Source organism: Homarus americanus, unplaced genomic scaffold (genome assembly GCF_018991925.1).
Source record: "Homarus americanus isolate GMGI-L3 unplaced genomic scaffold, GMGI_Hamer_2.0 scaffold25483, whole genome shotgun sequence".
Taxonomy (NCBI): Eukaryota; Metazoa; Arthropoda; class Malacostraca; order Decapoda; family Nephropidae; genus Homarus; species Homarus americanus.
In genome coordinates, this window is record NW_024726235.1 from 2,686,284 (window position 1) to 2,710,011 (window position 23,728).

The 23,728-nt window shown below is 43.7% G+C and overlaps 1 protein-coding gene across 1 annotated transcript in view; it reads right to left on the reverse strand.

Moving 5' to 3' along the window:
- The window catches only part of LOC121865426, a 104,235-nt gene extending 82,324 nt beyond the window's left edge, over window positions 1-21,911 (reverse strand). The window contains exon 1 of the mRNA XM_042364810.1: window positions 21,692-21,911. The gene's annotated coding sequence lies outside the window, so the exon portion shown is untranslated. The remainder of the gene's footprint in view (window positions 1-21,691) is intronic.
- Between the last annotated feature and the right edge of the window lie 1,817 nt (window positions 21,912-23,728).

A 23,728-nucleotide genomic window follows, 5' to 3' on the forward strand; every position in this document is an offset into this window, starting at 1 on the left:
GCATATAAGGAGTCTGTAAGTTTAATTTGAGCGTTTATTTTACCTGACCTAACTTAGAGGAGTAAGAATAACACGTTGGTAACCCAGTGCTTGTAACAACAATGGTCCCAAGGTTGATTTAGATAATATTCCTAGTTTTTATTCAGGGTTTACATCCCTGCACTGAGGGCCTTAGGCAGTCCATTGTTCCATCAGCTGTCACACCAAAGAGCCTGTGCGTCACAATGCTCGTCGCACCCCCCTCCCCTCCATCTCATCTAGGGAAGGTAGAAGGTACCTACTAGATTCCCTCACGTCCTTCACAACACACGGGTCTTGTGGAGGACGACTACGTGTGGTGACAAAGAGTAAAAAGGTTACTTGAGTCATCATTGTCACTTTGTTAAGCACTCTGGCTGTAACCTTTTTACTCCTCCTCTTGGGGCGATTGACCAACGATTCCTTTCACCTTGTCTCTCATAAGCTTGTGTACATTTCTTAACTAACCACTTCTTGCAAATCGTTCCTTGAAGTTGAATACCACAGAGCTTGCAAATGATTAGCATAACTCAACAATTTTACTGCAAATACACTTCTTGAAGGCAGTCGGCTGACTGATGTAAACATTGTGTTATATCCTCTCTCTCTCTCTCTCTCTCTCTCTCTCTCTCTCTCTCTCTCTCTCTCTCTCTCTCTCTCTCTCTCTCTCTCTCTCTCTCTCTCTCTCTCTCTCTCTCTCTCTCTCTCTCACGCCACACACGGCCAGCTCCTGAGTGTCATAAACCTTCTGTCGATTCAACAGTACCGTAATAAAAGTTCGACCTTGAGCCCCAAATTCTTGTGGTAGAAAGGTTTAGGCTACTGGACGTCTGTCTGGCAACAAGAAATACCTCTTGAGTGGTCGGTGGAAAGACTGACCTTTCGCCAAAATCGCCCGGAACTTTGTCATTAACCTCAAAGGTGAAGCCCCCAGGTCCCTGACGGTCGAAACCCACCCACCACAGGCTCCAGTAATTGTTGCCACCGAAGTCACAAAGGCAGTATAATACAAAGGATTTTCTTTTTTACACAATACAGTATAAAAAGTTGTAATAAGTTCTAGCACTTGATACATTCCGCCTTATTAGTGATACCGCATGACTAGACGACCAGCGTGTATGATAGGAGCGTTTAATTGAATTCATTGTAATGGTCAGCTCACACCTTTAAATATTATGCATTTAGACAGGTATTACAGGAGCAAAAAAGAGGTCATTATCAGATACAGCAAGCAGGGAAAGAAGGCAGTGTCGAGCCAGAGAATGTTATTATCTTCTGTAAGTCGGATATAAAATGACTGACGAGTTACAGGAAAGTGATAGTTGTGTTAATGTTGTTGTGTGTAGCGTCAGTCCACTCGTGAATTAGAAAGTTTGAGTACAGTAGCAGCTGTCCACTCCTCACCAGCACCTGCCACTCCTCACCAGCACCAGCCACTCCTCACCAGCACCTGCCACTCCTCACCAGCACCAGCCACTCCTCACCAGCACCTGCCACTCCTCACCAGCACCAGCCACTCCTCACCAGCACCAGCCACTCCTCACCAGCACCAGCCACTCCTCACCAGCACCAGCCACTCCTCACCAGCACCAGCCACTCCTCACCAGCACCTGCCACTCCTCACCAGCACCAGCCACTCACCAACAAGTGGTCCTCATCAGCCTCACCATAAACCTGATCGACGGAGTTGTTCTTGTTATTCACGATGTAACGTTCAGTAATCTAGAGAGTTCTCGAGATAAGGATGTGGTGGCAGTGAAGCATAAGTAGGTACGCACTTCCTGGCTGTTCACCCTGATAACTCCTCTTTTCAATCGAGTAGGGAGAGAGGAAGGAGCGATTACGTTACCACCATTCACATGAGAACACCTTCACTACACACCTTGCCACTCTCCTCGGATATCACCTGAATGACGAAGAGCCACGACATAGAGTACAGATGAGAATATAACGGTAGTGTTCCCATCCTACTGTGGTGTCATCTATTGTGTCGGCTAGAGCGTGGGAGCGTCTCCAGGTAGTGTCGTGACACCTGGCCATGTTTAGGGTTACACTATTGTTGTGCACACGTACTGTACAGGGCAGCTTACTGCTACCTCTCTGGTGGTGATTCTGAAGGTAATTGACTTAACTTTATGAGTGAATAGTAATGAGAATCTGTAGGGGTATTATTATTATTATTATTATTATTATTATTATTATTATTATTATTATTATTATTATTATTATTATTATTATTATTATTATTATTATTATTATTATTCCTACTTTGACTGGCCACATGGGTATCTTTGAATGTATTGAATTAAATAGATTGTAGGTACTTCTTAGCTGCACCTTAACTGACAGCAGCTGATTTCATTACTAAGAGCCTCTAGGTATAATTCTATATGGAGTGATGATAAACAACAGCGATTCAACAACAAGAGGAGGAATCGGCGGGACGTTGGGGCAGTACCTCGTGAGCCTCTGACTACAACACACGCACGGTCTTTTTCTTATATATCTACTGTGTATTCACAATGTTTTCGATATATGTGAGAATTTAAGTGCAATCACATATCACTTCCGACTCTCTAGTTTTCCTGTGATGTAATAACAGTGACATGAATTATATTAACTCTAAAATGGACGTAAAACTAATCATGGCGCTTTTGTAGTTTTACAGTTAACTCCTAACCACGACCCATTAATAACCGATATACTGTTATGGGTCAATAAAAAAATTGATCATTTTCTTTGTCATATGTCTTTGGCTAAATGTCTGGCGCTACAGTTTGGGTGATTAGAGATTTCAGGGCATTTAACTACGTCACTATTAAAAGGTAAAAAGTAAATGATAAGGCGTGAGTATAATACAACCTACCCAGGTGACCGGATAAATGGATCGTTAATAAGACTTTCCTTTAGATAGAATATACCTGTGTGCCCCAAACAAACAGTTAGATAAACTTATGAGGTAATTATAGTGGTCAAGGTCGGCGTGGGGTTGTAAAGGGAAGGAGGGAAGGCAGGACAACTAACGGTGGCTACTAGGGAAGGGAACCCATGGTGGTGGGCGGGGACCCAGGCGAGCAATGGCGGGGAACCGGACGGCGGGGACCTCGGGCGACGGGGACCGTATTAAACAGACCACTACCTACCATGGGCCTCTCCTGGTGCTGGTGGTGAGGCGTGAAGTGCTGTAGGGTTCATCACACACACACACACACACACTTGACCTGTCGTGTTAGCCTACAGCCTCCCGTAGTGGTAGGTGTGTGGCTCACCTGTCCAGTCTAATTCTTATACGGTCAGGAAAACCTGTAGCTGACCTTTAGATTACTGACTCTTAATGTTTTCTTGTTATTCAAACTTGCTGAAACAACTCCAAGAGAGACACGTTATGTCCGCTGGGTCCATAATATCATGGTACAGTCGTGAGGGTTGGACCGGGGAGTGCCAGTTACGTGGTGCTACAGGGCCAGTGACTGAGTCCCGCCACCACTACTGACAGTAAGTTCCCAAAATGGTGCTCTAGGGAAGTACTCGACTGCAGAAGATACTTTAACCAATAGTGGACGTGGAATCAACATTTCAAGAGAGTAATTTAAATTGCTCCTCCCCCCCCCAAAAAAAAAAAATTATTTAACCTTTTCTTACGTTTAGGGAAAAAAATCAAGATGATGCAGAAGATCGGTGATGGAAAGTGGAAATTAGATCACCAAGAAGATCTGTTAACAAAACATTGTGACAGACGGTGAGTGGTCAGTTTCTCCCAGTCTGTCAACCATAACACAGCAATTGGTGGGAACAGACAACAGTGGTAGTGCTGAGAACTAGAGCATTGATCTCCCTCTCTTGGCTACCAGTCTGTGTTTGTTGTTGATGCATTACTCATCCAGGCAATTTAGGTTATTATCTTTACGTCTATGATTGTTGACTACGCTAGACAATATGATCTGAGCACCCAAATAAATATCCCTACACGGTATAAAACGATCGACGCGATTCAGTGGAACAACGAAAAGAATATGTCGAGTATAACAAATCAAAGGAACGGAATTTGAATACCGTGCAGCTGAAGTATGAAGTCGGCGTATTCTTTTTCCCAAAATACGCTCGTACATCATAACCAAAGAGGAAAGAAACATCTAAAGCAGTAACTCTTGAGTGACCACACAACCGAGAGTAACGAGATGGTTGAGCATAATGTTGGGGACCACGAACCGTAAATAAGGCAGGAGACAGGTGGCCCACGTGTTCTGAGAGGCTGGTCTGATAACTACACAACTACAATAATAAAAAGGATACCATAACTACGGGAGTGAACTAAGCTATCCATTATCAGAAGAGTGAATTAGAGTAACACACGACCAGCAGCGTTATATAAAGTATCACAATACGGAGCATTATACCAAGGAACACTCGACCAAGTAATTTTAAGCAACACAAACAGAGGGCAATGTGAAATAATCCAAACACCAGCAGTACACACTGGTGAGTAGCACAGTGTCTGGGGAAGCAGTAACATCCGGCCAGTAGTACCAGGATGATGGCCACGAGACCTTGGTGTGAAGGGCGTGCCGTGTCCCCACAGCCCTCTGGCACCTCCTGACACGGGCTCCTCCTCAGTCACCACATTATCACAGCCACTCGGGGGTTCTAACACTGAAGAGTCATGCATCAAGGACTGAGGATGTAGGTATTAGGATTAACCCAAGACCCTTAAAACCTGTGGCTTGAGGTCAGGGGCGAGAGGAAGGTCGTGTAGCTATACTTTTGTCACAGAAATATTATGAGGTGCTGTGAGCCAGGTGGTAAGTCACTGTTACACCTATCAGACGATGTTTTGTTTTTTGTTCTATCATTTAGTTTACTTTGTCTTCGAGGGTAGACTGCAGGAAATTTCTCTTAAATGCTTCAGACTCACACGCATTAAATTTCTGAAGCCGCCTCATAGATTTAAGACCATTTACGTCGTGTCTTAATTGACGGATATTAAAATTTGTTTATCATCATTTTGATTTCTGATTAAGTTATGGAAAGAGACAGTGGTGGAGACTTACCCAGGGGCATCATGAGACAGTAGTGGTAAAGTGAGGGAAAGTGTCCACACCCACGGTCATTTATCACCAACATTATTTTTTAACACTTCTGTACGATACGATTATTTACTCACTAATATACACTTTCTTTCCTACAACTTCTACTGGTCTTTGTTATTTAATCAAGTCACCCTAACCTAACCTAACCTCAGTATATCTCCAGAACTTATGATGAAATTTATTACAGTTGACAAGAAAATCATCGTCAATTTCCCCTGCCTTAGTGACCCCCTCCTCCTCCCCTCCCCACCCCACCCCCACCACACGTTCTTCTTAATGATGTAAAACTTCCCACACCATTTACTTTTCTCTGTGTCTACACCATTTGTCTGCGGTGTAAGGTGGTGTCTGGTGAGAGATTCTGGTTAACCACACATGGGATCCTTCTTCCTTACCCAGGACTCCACAACCTTGGCCCATCAGCTGGTAAACTATAGGAACGTGTAAACAAAGGGGACTTACTCATCAAGGTGAATGACAAAGATAGTTCAAGGAGAGAGATGGTTGGGTCAAGGTGAGTTGCCTGCCTTGAAGTATATAGACGCAGTGTTTATTTGTCTTTGAGAATACCGCTTCTAATGCCGATGATTTAAACCCTTGAGTACTGTGACTTTACCCCCTTGAATACGATGATTTAACCACTCACATCAACGTTGATTCTCCTGCATCACCATTACACCGCCCACACCAACACTACACCAACACTATAACCCCACCTTAAGATCTCCAACACCACCACTACTACTACAATGCCCGAACTAATACCATTTCACTCACGCTACCACCGTCACACCAGCACCGCCCACACACTTGACGACAGTGTCACCTTGGCAAGTGGGGCTGCGACTAGAGCTCCCTCCCACAGTGTGTCACCTCAGCCTCCACCGCCGGGATCCACAAGCACACTCACTGCTGCGTCATGTTGTGTACCCCAACTCTTCTCTGATATAAAGATACTCGTGTCAACTTGCTTAGGTATACCATATGTAAATCAGTCCATATGGGAAATGTTATAGTTTTCTAGTTATATATCCTTTATCTGTGTGTGTGCATATGTCTCGTAGCTAGCACTGAGAACTCCGCATTAGGGTGCCAAACAATTGATGATGAGAATGACTGAACTGAGGGAAGAGGAATACACCAGCTGGTACAGGTATGGAAGGTGTTAGCTAATTGGACAGGTGTGGGAAGTTTGGGAGAGGTGTGGAGGGTTTAGAACAGGTTTGGGAGATGTACATTAGATAAGGCAGGTGTGGGCAAGATGTGCGTGGTATGTAAGATGGAGGCAGAGCTGGAGGCTGGCTGGCTGGGTCTCACGGCACACTATCAGCTCAAGCAAGTGGTCGGGTCACTAAGTGTGGGTCACGGCTGACTTCCAGCTGCTACTCAATTAGTTAAGATTGATTCTCGTTCCATTACCGTCTCTCCCCCCCCTCCCTTCCCTCCTCCCCCCCTCCCTCCCCTCCTCCCTCCCTCCCCTCCCTCCCTCCCCCCTCCCCTCCCCTCCCCTCCCCTTCCTCCCTCCCCCCCCCCTCTCCTTTTTTTTCTCTCTCTCTGAACGCAAAAACATCGAGAACCGACACAAACCCATACAGAAAACCCCCATTCCTCCCCGCGTGTCTGTTGGGCGCGTGGAATACCTCTTGGTACAATGTGATAGAACTTGTGCTGAGCTGACGGCCATCAACCTTTCATCCATTCATCTATTTACATTTTGTGTCTCAGGATCATTGTGGATAATAATAAGAAGAAGCAGGAAGGAGGGAGGGAGGGAGGGAGGGAGGAAGGAGTCACAGGGGATATTAGCGGTCATGACACGCACAAGTTTGAGAGAGAGACAGACGACGTGGTTGTCTTGTGCACTCTCTCGTGGGTTGTATCTGACGTAAACACTGGTGGCGGATGTGACTTCGACCTGGCTAGACTGGTTTTATACTCCATTAGGTCTTGTCATGTGACTTGATCTACCGCTTGGTGATGTAGATGATCTCCAGCCCCACAACGCCATTCCACCAGGTCAACTTAATGTCTCGCCCCACCACTAGGTCAACTTGAAGCACCGCCCCACCACCAGGTCAGGTCACGTCTCCGTACTAAGTGAAAAGAAGAGCTCGGGAGATGAAGCAATGTTGACTGTGTGGCCATCACGACCCCTGCCTCTCACCGTCTGGTTCTCTCAGGCGTACACCCTTCACCTCCCTCCCTCCCTCCCTCCCTCCACCCTTTTCCTCTCTCCCTCCACCTCCTTCCTCCTTTCCTCCACACCCTTCCTACCTCCAGTCTTTCCTTACGCTCTCTTACTCAAATCTTCTTAGTTTTGTACCTGACTTAATATCTCTCTCTCTCTCTCTCTCATAAAACTTATCTTTTAGTAACACCGACCGCCCCCCCTGCCGCTCACCTCGCCCCTCCCACAACTCACGACTCAATCCATTCACAAGTGGCCAGATGACGAGCCCCTCCCGCCCTTACTTGTGTCTCACCCTCACTCACTCATATTTTTGTTGTGTGTGAAGGGGTTCGTTTCACTGGTCCTACTTGACCCACATCCGGGGTATCATTAAGTTATGATTGACCTCAGACGTGATTACCTGGGTCATAATTGGAGGCCAGACTGGTCACGCCCTACGATTAATACACCATCGTAATCTCCCTCTAAAACCTCAGCCTTGTGTCCACTATCGAGTTGTAGTCATTAAGGGTAAGGCTACGGCAGGTTGAGCCATCAGGCCCTCAATGGTTCCCGTGTTTGATAGTCCACGAAGGCCAGCAGTCAAGCACACAAGACGCCGACAGTAGAAAGTCAGTCACGACTCTCTACTGGTCTCACCTCATTTCGGTCTGTTAACGACGGCAGGAAAAACTGTAATTACTAATAAGGTAGAGTGGTGTGGCTAAATGAACTCATCAAAAGAATCATTATCTACGTACCTTCACCAGACTCACTCGTGATGATGATGATGAATACCTCTTACTCACTGACATCTACCACAGCTTTGTCAGGAATCTTTCTCTCAGCTGTAGCAAACTAACTTATATTTTCCCAAGTTCTCACCGTGGTTGACATCCCTCGCCCTACTTCTCTCCGTAGTCGTTTATCTGGATTGTATGGATGTAGTCAGAGTGTTATGAGATGAATTAGTGGTCAATATATTGTCTCAAGAGGCCTTAACAACTGTAAAATTTTGATCATATGTGGTAAATATAAGTGAAAATCAATCTGTATGAAATAATTACTTGGAATTGCTGTACACACACACACACACACACACACACACACACACACACACACACACACACACACACACACACACACACACACACACACACACACACACACACACACACACACACACACACACACACACACACACACACACACACCTCTCTCTCTCTCTCTCTCTCTCTCTCTCTCTCTCTCTCTCTCTCTCTCTCTCTCTCTCTCTCTCTCTCTCTCTCTCTCTCTCTCTCTCTCTCTCTCTCTCTCTCCTTTGGTCCCAGCATCACCCTCCTATCAAACAAGAGATGAACACCTAGCTCATTCCTGCCCATCCATCTTACACTTGCCAACATTCACCCTCTGACGACATTTGAAAACAGGTTGGGCATAAGATTATAGGGAACTGAAACATTTGCAGGAACGGTTTCGCTAACAAGATGTACAGTGTGTAGCGCTAAAGAAACACTACGATACCTGGTTTGTGTTCTGACTCGGGAAGGTTTGAGTAATGTATAGACAACAAGCTTGGGGCTGTGAGAGAATAGTCTTGGATTAAAACATTGGAGTTCATTATCAACATTCCTTGAGGGTGTCCACGAGTGTATAAGACAAACTGTAATAATAGTTTCCTCGTGGTTGTTCTGTGTACCTGGACTTACTTGCATATAAAATACATCTTTCACAGTTACCCAATGTGTAAAGACGTCATACGTGAGCAGCTTCGTTGTGGGATCAGTAGTTAAGTGGTGTGTTGGTGCCAGTCTCTACCAAACGGCGTCATTACTTGGCAACCTTCTTGAGTGAAGAAACTATTACGACTCATTAACGCGTGACAACATCATGTCAGACCTACATTCATGATTACATTAATGTTGGCAATTTCTAAAACGTGTTAGTTTAGCCTACATGTGATCTTTTAAACTACATTGAATCTTTAGAGTTAATCGAGACTGTAACACTTCCTAGTTGTCGAAAGTAGTCGTGTTAGAACGAAGCAATCTTTTCATTATGAAATTATGAGGAAACAATCCTGTAATGTAGTAATTAAGGCAGATTTACCCAGCAGAAAATCTGTGGTGACGCAGCAGTGACGCTCAGGCATCGATCATATTTCCCAGTGATGAAACTTGGTTGTCCGGATATTGTATGATGTTTACATTTGTCATGACTGTTTTTACCCACAGATAAGAAATTGTGTAAAATTATAGTGGACTTGGGAGATCTGGCTTTTAATTCGTGTAGGAATATGACTCCGTTTTCCTCTCCGAGTCCGGGGGCGGTCGTTGGTGGCGCCTCGCTCTTGGTGTCAGATTCCCCACCTAGTATTTTTATTCATCAACGCGAATTCTTTAGGAGAAATTCAAGACGATGAAGGTATCCAGTAACACATATTTTTTTTATTATTATTAAATCACCAGTGACCTTAACGTTCTTTAAGACTACAGAAAGACACTACCACAACCCCTGCTTGACTCTGGCCTCATCATGCAACTCTCAACAAACCTTCCACCGAGATGCCAACACGCCAGAGAAAATAGAATTACACAAGAAAGGTTCAAGAAATGCTAACTAGGCAAAATATTTGAAAGTCTGGGAGTGGGGGATCATTTACATAGCTGGTCCCACCTCGCTCCAATGGTCAACCCAGTCAAGCGTGTACAGCCGCGTCTGCCCCTCCTCGACCCTACACCTCTGCCTTCCCTAGTAGATGGTTGGGTGAGGATGGGTATGGGGGTTTGGTGAAGGCTTAAGCGTGTAGGTGTATATAGACATTAAGTTTGCCGCAGGTGGTTGTGGGCAGGTGTATACTGTGGGTGTAAGGGTGTGGACGATTGATGATAGAAATGTTCACGTACATTTTATGTTACTTCATTAATTGCCTTTTAATAATTCCAAGCACGAAAATGAACTCAAGGATTAAGATTAAAAAGTCCAGGTATTCCTTCCTGTTCATATGCTAAATAGAACGTTGTGTGCTGTATATATACATTAACTTAAACCACTTTTGGGTCCACATCTACTATCTTCACATAAATGGTACAAGAAATAAGAAGAGAAATATCATTGTGGATTTTGTATGTACTGCAGACAACAAAACTCGAGGGGTCACCTGAAAACTGCCCTCCTCCTCCCTCCTGGGTGGGTTAAAGTTGCTATTAGGTTAGTGTTAGGTTAGGTTAGGTTAGTGTTAGGTTACGTTAGGTTAGTGTTAGGTTAGGTTAGGTTAGTGTTAGGTTAGGTTAGTGTTAGGTTAGTGTTAGGTTAGGTTAGTGTTAGGGTGATTAGTGTTTGGGTGATTAGTGTTTAGGAGAAATTAGTCAGAATCGTTTAATCTTCAGGTAATCCGACTCATTATTTAGTAACCGTCTAGTGTAAGGTGTTCTGTTTTCTCATCCTGGATAATCTTTTCAGGTAAAACTTAAGGGAGGCGAGTGAAGAAGATATGGTGGTGAATGAGGAGTAATGAGACGTGGGAGAGTGAGTGAGTAAGGGGGAGGGGGGAGTGAGGAAAGACGAGGACGAGGCTGGAGTAGTGTGTCGGGTGGGTCCATAACACGTGGGGTAATCTGTCACAATAACTTACTCGGGAATGTACACACACACACACACACGCACTATTGTTGTGGCTCAGGTGCTGCACATCCCCTACCCCTCCCCCCCACCTTCCCTTCACACCACACACCATTGCAACACCCACAACATCACTGCCCTGGGCATGGCAATACCTTACAGAGGTTGCCAAACGTTGCCCATTTCCAGGAGCCCGTAAATGTTATCGGAAAGTGATGGCTGATAGTGGTAACAATAACAAAGGTGAACATAAATCTGATTTTTACAATACCTCTTCATGGGATTCTCAGCCACACACACAGGCGATAATTCGGGGGATTGAAATAAGTGAATTTAGGACAATATTCCCGTATTTAGGTGGAGAGAGGGTTAGTTGAATCAGCAATCAGAGATATTAACAAGGAGTAACACCTTCTGGCGAAACAGCGGCTGGGTGAGACGATGCTGTCAGATCAAAGAGTTGCATTAGTCTATCAGACCATTCACAAACAATAATGCCACTTCATCGTCACAAAGACCTGGTTGGAGAAGGAGGAGGGGCGGGGGAGGATACTATCAAACAATAGGAACTCTAGGGGTGGTGTCAGGGATGGGGGGGGGTGGCTGTTTGCGTTATGTTGTGGCGCCTGGGAAGGTGGTATCAAGAGGGTGTGTGGCATTAGGAGGGTAGTATCAAAGGGTGTAGCGTGAGGAGGGTAGTATCAAGGTGTGGCGTGAGGAGGGTGAAGTATCAAAGGGTGTGGCGTGAGGAGAATTGCATCAAGGGGTGTGGCGTGAGGGTAGTATAAAGTTTGTAGTGAGGTAGTATCAAAGGGTGTAGCGTGAGGAGGTAGTATCAAGGGTGTAGCGTGAGGTGATGTCAAGGGTGTGTGTGTGGAGTATTGTCAAGGGTGTAGCGTGAGGAGGTAGCATCAGGGGGTGTAGCGTGAGGAGGGTAGTATCAAAGATTGTGGCGTGAGGAGGGTAGTATCAAGGGTGTGGCGTGAGGGTAGCATCAAGGGGTGTGTGGCGTGAGATGTATCAAAGGGTGTGGCGTGAGAAGTGAGCATCAAGGGGTGTGGCGTGAGGAGGGGGTTGGCGTCAAGGGGTGTGGCGTGAGGAGGAGGGTAGTATCGAGAAGATGGTGATCCAAGTTACAATTAATATCTCATGGTGTTGGAAGAGACAGAAATATGCAATGTACAATAGTCACAGAACGCTTGAGCAACAGATAAGGCAAAACAAATATAATTTCTATTGTTCATGCACTCTTTCCTCCTGTGAACACTTAAAGCACGCATCATGCACATGTACACACACACACACACACGCATCATACACACGCACGACTGACACATGTATACAGGAATTGCAGGAGAAATGCGTTATTTGTAACACTTCCAGACATCCGGGATGCTGTAGTGCAAACAATGATTCCACTCCACTTGTTCCACATGCCAGTTATAAATTCTGTTATTTCTGTAAATATCTCTTGCCTCTTAAGCCGGGTAACTCACCTAGTGCTCTACAAGTGATAGTACACAGGCTTGGGATGGTGCTAAGGAGTCTGTGTACGGACGGTCGATCATACAGCAGCCTGTTCCTTACTGTGGGGGATCAGGGTGTCGAGTGAGTGCTTGAGGCTAGAGCAGGTACTTATAAGCCTCTGAAGCAGTGAAGGCTACAGTGACCTGCCTCAATTCTCCCTACCTGCCTACCTCTGTCTGGTTATATTGGGGGAATTATTGTGCTATTTAATTTTCATCATTTTGAGTTTGTTGCTGTTATTATCGGTAATTATGAAATAGTAGAATGGTAATAGATATAATAGTATCAGTAATTATAGTTGTATCGTAATTAATCATATTTTAGTAATGTCCTTATCAATAATGACATAATATTGTTAATAATATTATAACGATGATTATTTTTTACACCTTCACACTCACCTCCACACACACCTACACACTCACCTCCACACTCACCTTCACACCCACCTAGAAACTCACCTTCACACTCACCTTCACACTCACCTACACACTCACCTACACACTCCACTTACACACTGATTGGTCTGTTGATCACTTGACGTAGTAAACAGTTTCTCCCTCTCACCACAATAATGAACGCAACACCTCGCTCTACATTCGCTGATATTGTTAATTCTTGTCGACTCATAGCTATTGATAAACTGCTTCTCTCGATACAAGAAAAAAAAAGATCACATTTGTTTGTCATTCTTTACTTAACAAAACACGATTTTTTCCTTTCACTCACTACAACTATTGCTGACGTTGTTATTGCTGACTTTTGTAAATATTGTCTCGTCCTTAACCATCTTGCTATACAGTTCTCGTTCTTCACACATCAATATTATTACCTCGTGGATTTTAAACATAGTTATACCCTCAGTCATCTCTTTTGTGTGTGTGTGTGTGTGTGTGTGTGTGTGTGTGTGTGTGTGTGTGTGTGTGTGTGTCGGTCGGTCGGTCGGTCTCATGAACACGTTTTGATTTCCTGTCTCTCCTATTCACATTTGCCCTTTCACGCTCGGGTCACCTCGCCTGCTATACTGTAGACCGTGTATCAGGGAAGGTGTGGGGGATGGTGGTACCTTGTTATATTATTGTTTATCATCATCCTGTCATTCATGTGTGGAACAAGTTGAATTTCTCGTGTTTAGGGACTTATTGCCGTCATCTTGGGGTAGTAGGAGAATACTGGTTTGTGTGTGTTGGTATAAATCTATGTGTGTGTGTTGTTGTTGTTGCTTCTAATGCATTGGGAGCAACGGCGTCCTTGGTGTGGGGAGAACAGGAAGTACGGGGCTGTGGATGCCTGTGGTGATTAGCGCTTTGTTCCTCCCTGCTTCAGCATCAGTCATCATTAACTCCAGCATCACCACCACAATCACCACTCGACCCACCAACCAGTGTTATCCATCAGTCACCACTCACATCACCACCCGACTCCCTCAATTATCATCACCATCACCACAACCATGTCAACACCAAAATGTATTACTCGGGGGTTCACTTAGTCCAAGGTTGAGAGGACGTACCTAATAAATTTATCTATCCAGGTAAATAAATACCTTTTCTACGACGCCCGCAAGAAAAATGTTGAAGGCATGGAAAAGTAATCTTGAAGTTGTGTCCGTTTGTGTGTGTGTTTGTGTATGTTAGGGGGGGGGGGGTAGGTGTTGTTATTGGGCGACAAGGGAGTATGCTGTGACCTTGTTTGTTTAACGAAGAAGTGAGATTAATGCTTTCCAGAGTGTAAACAAACCGAACTTGCCTCTGGGTTAGATGGGAGATAAGAGTAGCTTAGTTCTGGTGTTTGATTGAACGTCTGGTAACACGAGGACTTGATGAAGTGTTGGGATAATCTGAATAGACAACGAGAGTGAAACTGACTGAGGTGATAAACGACTTGGAAGGCAAGGGTTAGATAAATAGTGTAGTGCCGTACGTTCATACAGTGATATACAGATTTTAGACAGTACACACACACACACACACACACAAAATGATGTATGGCTTTAAGCATTAACATGATTTTAAAGAAGAAAGCTTAAACCAGGAAGAACCTTTACTGATTATACGTTTAAAGGTGAGACTCCCTGGAGGAGGGTAAGTTTAACCAGGTAGCGGAGATGAGTAGAGAGATGAGGGAAAGTCAGAGGTGGGACCGCATATCTCGCCAGGGGGCACCACCATCCACCATCTTTGGCTGTACAACACACGCTAGTTGAGGCTAAAGAGGTTATACCACGTGATGTTTGAGGACGTAGCAGGTGCCACTTGAGGTTATATCAGGTGCCACTTGAGGTTATATCAGGTGCCACTTGAGGTTATAACAGGTGCCACTTGAGGTTATAACAAACATTAATTAGGGTTATAGTAGACATTATTATCTGTTAAATAACAACCCTCCACCACAGCCTGCACACTACACACCTTTCTATTTTGTTGATGGTCCAGGTAATTGTAAATAGACAATAGAAACGAAATAGTAATGAATACCTGTGATTCTATTTTGCACTTTAGAGTTTGTAGGGACACACACACACACACACACACACACACACACACACACACACACACAACACACACACACACACACACACACACACACACACGTAAACACCCACAAAGTATTGCAGTATACCCGTAATAAGATGCTGTTAAGGATGTTGCGATAGAAGACATTGTACTGATGATTGCGTTATGTACCCACTGCCGAAATGAAACAAAGGCAACTTGATGTATATACTCAGGCTAAAATGACCTTGATAGTAGTTGGTTAATAGCAGTTAACTAGTGGGGATCCTGTCTGACCTCTGACCTGTGGTAAACCCGAGGATCATGGACAGTTCCCTCACATCTCCTGCACACCCTCCTCCTCCTCCTCCCTCACCTATCATCATGCCTTCCTCCTCCTCCTCCCTCACCTATCATCATGCCTTCCTCCTCCTCCTCCCTCACCTATCATCATGCCTTCCTCCTCCTCCCTCACCTACCATCATAACTTCCTTCTCATCCTCCTCCTCCATCACCTACCACCATACCCCCTTACCTAGCACCATACCTCCTCCTCCCTTACCTACCACCATACTTTCTTCACCTAGCCGCCGCTACCCACGCTGAAAAAAAAATATGTGTAATTGTAAAAGAGAAAAGGGGCCGCTGGATACAATCATCATGGTCAGCCTCTGCACGGCCTGACTGCCTTGTTCTCTCAGCCTTAATCCACGAATAAGTCCAGAAAAGCCACGAACTTTTAACATAAGTATCTAGTTTTATCGTTTTCAGCCTCCCGAGTTTTTCAGTAAGGGAGTACAGTATATAGTGTCAACCTCGACCGTTTTAAATTTGATGTGTAGTAGATTTGTATGGCTGACGTCTTGGTTAGGTTAGGTTAGGTTAGGTTAGGTTAGGTTAGGTTAGGTTAGGTTAGGTTAGGTTAGGTTAGGTTAGGTTAGGTTAGGTTAGGTCAGGTCAGGTTAGGTTAGGTTAGGTTAGGTTAGGTTAGGTTGGGTTGATTGTCAATAGTTTCCGTATATGTTTGTCACCGTTATGGCTTCTGGGTGTTTGGTAAATTTTGTCAGGGGAGTAATTGACAGGTGGTTGTTGTCTACTTATATGAATAATTACAAATACTGAGATAATAGGAAAATACGTAGTGTCCTCTCTACTTACATCAGTGTATGCTTAACACTCACCATATGGGTTTTATTTGCAAGTGTGTGTGTGTTAAAACCGCATTTTTTACAACACAGCTTAATATAATTTATAGCTGAATTTCAAAGTTACGAACGAATTTATCTAATAACAAAGGACCATCTGAGGTGACGTCATAGATTTTTTGGAATCTTTAGGTACTGTTATAGGGACCAAAGCCACCTATTGTTTCCCTCAGTAAAGGTAAAATTCTTCAAAAATAGAAAAGGATAATGAGATGTAAATGAGACAAGTGACGTGATGTGTCTGCCTTTACTTAACAACCATTACTGAACATGGAGAGAAAATATGCATAAAAGCCAGCCAAGACATCTTTCCATTAGAGTGTTGTGTACATTTACATGAACAGAAAACGGCCATCTTCTTCTCTCAGGTTTAATGGCACTGACCTTCCACGGCCAGTGTGTGATGGGGCACCTTGAGTCTCACGGAGGCACGCCAGGCTGGGAGCACACTGCTCTGTCCATGTCACCATACGCCCACCTCACTACCTGCCCTAACACGCCCACCTCACTCACTACCCGCCCTAACACGCCCACCTCACTACCCGCCCTAACACGCCCACCTCACTACCCCTCCCTAACACGCCCACCTCCAGCACAACCTTGACGCAGCATCCTTTGGCAGGATGCTCTTCTACTCACACACACACACTGGCGGAAGCAGGGGCTGGTGTAATGACTTAGTGGGTACCACAAGTTATTTATCCCCTGATATCCCAGACTTAACATCCTGGTCTCAGGCGGTAACGTTAACGTTATAGGTAGTAGGCAGCTACCAAACAGGGAGGTACTACCGCCTGGGAAGATAATGGAAGCATAATGTGTTGTTTAATGGTAGACCCTGCTGCCATATGGCATCACAAAAATTGTGACCAAGTCCCAGGTTGCTGATCTGTCTTTCTGCCTCATTTACACATAATTGCAGGGTCTGAATTGTTTCTCTTACTTTTGACACCACAACATACTTATATTGTTTCTCACTCTTGATTTTTTTGTATCTCTTTATTATTATTATTATTATTATTATTATTGTTATTATCGTTATTATTGTTATTATTGTTATTATTATTATTATTATTATTATTATTATTATTATTATTATTATTATTATTATTATTATTATTATTATTATTATTATTATTATTATTATTATTACTACTACATTTTCGCCCCCCAGGCCCCGATGTGAGTCAGTGACCTGTGCCTGGGTGGACTCATCCCAGTAAAAAAAAAAAAATCATTGTCTTTGTTATTATTGTCGTGTATTTATAAATTCATTTCATTACATCAGCACAAGTCGTCTTTAGTTTTGTTGGAATATGTACTGAATTCGGGTAAAATATTATCTCCGTGGGAACTATAATGTACAGCATTAAAATGAGATATTACCAAAAACACTAATGTGATTTGTTGAAAACGACAGCCAAGGCTTTAATCTGGTGGTGTGAGTGGGTGAGTCGGCCTCACACAGCCCCCGGCACCAGTCTCTCCCTCAGGCCAAATTTTAGTTATGATAATCAGTAATTATAGCGGGGGAGAGAAGCAAGGGAGGGAGGTGTATCTACAGGATGGAGGGAGAGAATGCAGGGGTTGAAGGAGATGCAAGTGGCAAGGGTGGGGTAACCTGGGGGAGGCAGCAGCACTCCCACAAGGTCACCCGGCCGGACACAATCGGGCCGCACCTTTGTTTTGCTATTGCCAAGTTGTTGTTGATTATCCTGGTTGGTCCAGGTGCTGCCACCACTGTGCTTTACACACACACACACACACGTGTGTAACAACAAAGCAACAACTTATATGAATTTATACAGGATTTTTTTATCAACTTGATCAGCTGCAGGATAAATCTAATCTGGTCCCAGCTGTCCTACCCCCCTTCCCTCCCCTCACCAGTACCACCTCATCCCCCGCCCCCCTCATCTTAAGAGATCATCAAGGACCCATTAGCATCAAGGACAAGGCGCGATGTCTCCTCCTCACCCTCCTCCGCCTCCACTCCAAGATCATCGTTCGTAATTGCTCTGTGTAGTATTTCCTTACATAATTTAGGAAGTTTATGAGAAAAAAAACTATGGCAGGTCTTATTATAACTGTTAGAATAATATTTCCTGTTTTATTTTTATCACCCGTTGAATTAGTAACTGTCTATGGAAATTAAAATGTGTTAGATTATAAAAAGAAATTCAATAATGAGTTCGTGTCATAAGACTCATGAAATCAACCGTTTATAGTTGTATTAATGAAGGATGTCCTGCTGGTGAATGACGTCAGGCTGTCACGCTGTGGTCGAGGCGTTCATTACTACCGTGACAACAACGATGCTCACTTGTCACTCCCTCTTCCAGGCTGTTGTTGACGTACTAGTTAATGCCATAACAACAGATACCCACTGACGTCATTACCTAGCCCGGCTGTCATCCCTGCTGTAATAACGGAACACGTGATGTCATTAAACTCTTTTGGTCCATGATAGTGATGGTTGAAACGCGCGTTACCGACATGACATCATCAGTGATAACAATGTCCAGTGACGTCATCTTTTCGTCCGGTTGTAATTAACGCGCCTGTTATTGGCACGACGGCAACTAGTGACATCATTCCTCTCCTACGACGACGCTTACTGACACATTTTCACCACGGAGGAACAGAGAGAAGTGAACAAGTGATGAACAGAAAGGAAGGAAGAACAACAAAGACTAAAGTAATGGAAGAGGAGAAAGAGGAATAAATTGAACAAAGAATGAATGAAGAGGAGAGCGAGTCAGTGAGAAATATTGGGTGATTGAATGTAAGTAATGAATGTAAGAGAAAGAATGAGAGAGGAAGAACACGGAGGGGAAGAATAACTCGAGTGAAAAATATGAAAGTGAACTGGATAAATATGAGAGATATAAAGGAAAAATGTGAATAACAGGTGAGTAAATAAGGTGAATCGTAGGTGAGTAAAACCAAGAATATTGAATGAGTGACAGGTGGTTGACACAGGGGTGAGAAAAACACACGGATGTATAAACCAACACCATCATAGCATCACCATAACATCACCATAACATCACCATAACACCACCATAACATCACCATAACATCACCATAACACCACCATAACATCACCATAACATCACCATAACATCACCTTTTAACGTATAATTCACCACAAGACACTCTCACCGCCCTCAATAACGCCATTACAGAAGTCATTCCTCCACTATAAACTTACTTTGTATCTCCAATGGCGCAAACTGCTGTTGTCTCTATGTTCTGGTTTTTCCTTGGAGTTAGCTATCGCGAGGTAAACCATAATGGAATAATGAGTGTCTCGCGAGGAACGACGAGATAGAGCCATAAAGCGAGACCTCATAGAGAAACGAGACTTGAGCGAGATACTAGATCACTGTTGAGCAATAAAACAATTTTGGTTGAAACTTTTCTCAGACATCTGTTCATAAAGTGGCCTATTTTCGACAACAACAGAAGTTAGTGTTTTTTTTTTCATCAACAATAACAAAAGTGTCAATTTAAACCAAAGTTAATGACGATTTTTTTTTAACAATAAAACTTAAAGGTTCACCTGAAGAATCTGCACCCCAGGTTAAGTTAGGTTAGTGTTCGGGTGATTAATCTTTGGTGGGATGCAAATTCTTCAGGTGATCTAACTTAAATCCGACTTTTTTTGAGGAATAGAAGCGACAATTTTTTTTAGCAACAATAGCGACAAAAGTTAGCGACGATATTTATTTTTTACGGGACACTAACACAAATTAAGTGATAATTTTTAACATTTTGAACCACGACAGAAGTCAATTGGGATATCGTTTAGTATACGTCTGTCTCCCATCAACACTGGGTCGGATCTACACTCACCTGGATGTTATATTGGTATACAGGTATATGAAAGCCACATTAAAAGATGAAAAACTTGCGCCTCAGCACCACAGTTAAGATGTCTACTGATATCCCGTTCTGATGTGCCTACAAGAAACCAAACTGAAGAGAGGAGGTCAGTGAGCTAGGAAGTTACTGTTGGTGAGAGAGATGGTTCTATTTTGTAATGTGGATTTTGTGTATATCTTTAGTAAACTTATATGTGTTATATAGTTCAGTGAAGATGCATGAAAATGGGAAAAAATGAACTTAATAGATAAATAAATAAATAATAGATACGTTTTTTAACATATTGATTTTCTTTGGCATTTGTTTACCTCTAACAAACCACAACCCACAGCGATACGTGTCAACAAGATGGATGATGACGCTACCAAATTTTTGCGGACAAGAGATGATGAAGCCACACCCGTTTTCTCACTCTCGATACTTCTCCATCTATATGTATTGAAATTAAAGTTCTGAATAGGGTGTAATCCTCTCATTCGGGTTGTATAGTATATGGTGGTACACGGGGCGCTCCGGGGCTGATGAACTTTACCCCGCTGTCTTTAGGGTTTGTTGAGGAAGCCGCCAGATGTAGGGTTTGATCTTCTTCAACCTAAATGGGACTTTGAACCGAATTATATTAGTTTTGTTGGGGAAGTCATGGGTGATATTATAGTTCGCAGTCTACCGGTATATTTACACTATAGTCCATTAACCTTACCTAGATTAAGTCGTTATCTCAATCTAGGCACTTATTTTCGAGGCGACTGAGGTATACATGTTAATGCTAAACATGTCAGGAGAAACAAGGTTAAGGCGTCACAATATTTAGAGCTGTAGTAATGAGTTAGGCTGTCACTACTGTATGCTCATGTTTTCAGTTTTATAGTTATGATATTTTTCAGGTGAGATAAAAGTTTGTTATAAATTGAATGACTAAATAATCATGACTTGTATATCAGTGTGTTTCAGAACCTGTTGTATACATTATGAAGTAGTGTGGACTTATTTTGAGAAGTATACCGATGTTTATTGACGATCTAAATAATACTGCGTGTGTGTCCCGAGGCTGCCGGTACGTCCTCTTAACACCTGGGTACTGTACACCGCACCAGGTCAAGACGTTACCGAGCATGTCAACAACCTTCGTCCAGCAGCAGGTTGTGTGGCCTATTTTTGTACGTAATGCAAAAACACCCTCAGAACAGAACAGTACAGTACAGTGACAGTGTACCACAGCTCTGCCTCTCACATGACTCCCCGCATTTGATATCAGTAGGTTCCATCACTGTATAATATTTACTTAAAGAGAAATTTCAACGCGTAAACAAGAAGTGACCCAGGTAGCTGCCCACTGCTCTCTCTCTCCCTCCACGTTGCTGCCCCTGCCTCACACACACACACACACACACTTATTGATATCTACTTGCGCTGACTTACCCTCAGCAGAAGCATTGCCAGGATGACAGTCACGAGCAATATTGTAAATCATCAATATTCAACTCGGATAAACACAGAAGTTATAAATCTGATCCCTAAACTTGTATCGTTAAACATACTTTTTTTTTTTTTTAGTTTTCATGATTGTAAAACACACACACACACACATCACTGGACATGTAGTTGTCCCTCTGGTAGGCTGAGTGTCCCAGGCGGTGTGGTAATATAGGTTACGTTGTGGTGGACATCTAGTCAACTTACCTTTCAGCCAGCCTCACGGTCCACGGGCTTTTTCTTGCTATTTTTAATTGATATCCTCAGCAGAAGTTATTCCTCACTGGCAATATACGATAAGAGATACACGGAATTCACTAGTATGGAGTTGTACTAATGTCATCACTCTTAACACACTGGAGGAGTTTAAAACAGGATAAAATGACTGCTCCTCACAACGTCTGCGACACCCTCACTCGACCACAGTTTCAAACGCACTACCCATGTTGGTGTTTGAGTGGCTCCAGGACTTTCTCGCTAAGGCGCCTCCTTCTCTCGCCAACCACCAGCGCCATCTCTTGTCAGTCCTAACAACCCTATACACAACATCTTATACATTTTTTTCATTTATTTCCTCTCGCTAATCCTACTGTTTAACGTGATATGATCCTTCACTAATATAAACGATATTCTTCACAATGATACAATTAACTTACAAGGATAACCTAATTAGAACGTATGGTCTAGGGAAGGAATTCCAGTAACGCCTGCGATTAGTCTCTCGAGTGACAGAAATCTTTTAATTGCCCATAAGTTCTGAACCAAGAAGACAAAATTCCTGGACTTGTCGTTCCTCGCATACCGGTGAGGCTGTCTAGCTTGGTGTCCGTTAGATGGCTCTTCTGATAACAAGTTGAAGCTTCCAGTACTTGTTATGACCTGCTGATGCTCCCTCTTGACCTGCTGAAGCTTATACTACGTTTTATGACCTGCTGATGCTACCTGCTGAAGCTTCCACTATTTATGGCCTGCTGATGCTGCTTTCTGACCTGCTGAAGCTGCCACCTACTTGCTATGACCTGCTGATGCTGCCTCCTGACCTGCTGAAGCTGCCGCTACTTGATATGACCTGCTGAAGCTGCCTCTTGACCTGAAGCTGCCACTACCTATGACCTGCTGATGCTGCCTGCTGACCTGCTGAAGCTTCCACGACTCGTTATGACCTGCTGAAGCGTCCACGACTTGTTTTGACCTGCTGATGCTGCCTGCTGACCTGCTGAAGCTTCCACTTCTTATGACCTGCTGAAGCGTCCACTACTTGTTATGACCTGCTGATGCTTCCTGCTGAAGCTTCCACTACTTTTCGTTACCTGCTGATGGTGCCTGCTGACGTCCTGAAGTTTCCATTACTTGTTATGACCTACTAGTGCTGCCTGCTGACCTGCTGAAGGTTCCACTAGTTATGACCTGCTACTACTATCAGCACTATGACTACAATGCAACATCAGCACAACAGAAAAGAAGCAACAGGAGCAAGAGCACACAGCAGCGAGTGCCGTAGAAGCATCATCATTATCAGGAGAGTGGAGGGAGGGAGAGTGAGGGCAGGTGAGCGTGTGGGCGGGGCCAAGCGTGACGCCGCACTGATTGCCTCCACCACCACTCTTCCTGCTCCCTCTCCCAACGCCTCCCTGTTTTTATAACATACCACTGGAAAAAAAATAGATAGTTGAACAATTATATGGTCCCTAAGGCGCTTATACTGATAGTTATGAACCACAGCCAGTATATTCACTTCATTTATAAGATAAACTAATTTTTTTTTTTTTGGGGGGTGAGGGCTACGTTAAAATGTATGCGCCAAAGAAGACATTTAAAGACGACTTATAAAAAATACAGTATTCATATAACTTCTTATGAGGAGGCCTTCAGACTTGTGTATACAGATCCCAGTTTTGATCGTGGAAGATCCAGTGTTAGTTCAGGAGGAAGCTGTTGTCCCTAGAGAAAACCTGACATTTTCGGTAAGGTGACGCAGGACAGCACCCTTCTCACGTCCGACCCAAACGGAAAACGAGTTTGAGTTACAATTATAAGAGGGAAACACACTACCACAGTGCCAACAACATCCGCACTTACACCTGGGCGCACCTGTACAGACCTGTTGACACACCTGGGCCCCGTCTAGGAGTCTCGTAAATCAGTGGCTTTGGGTGGTGACATTCGTTGGTAATTGATGACACGATGAGAGACAACATTATTACCTGCTATTCACTCGTCCTTAGTACTACATACATACATACA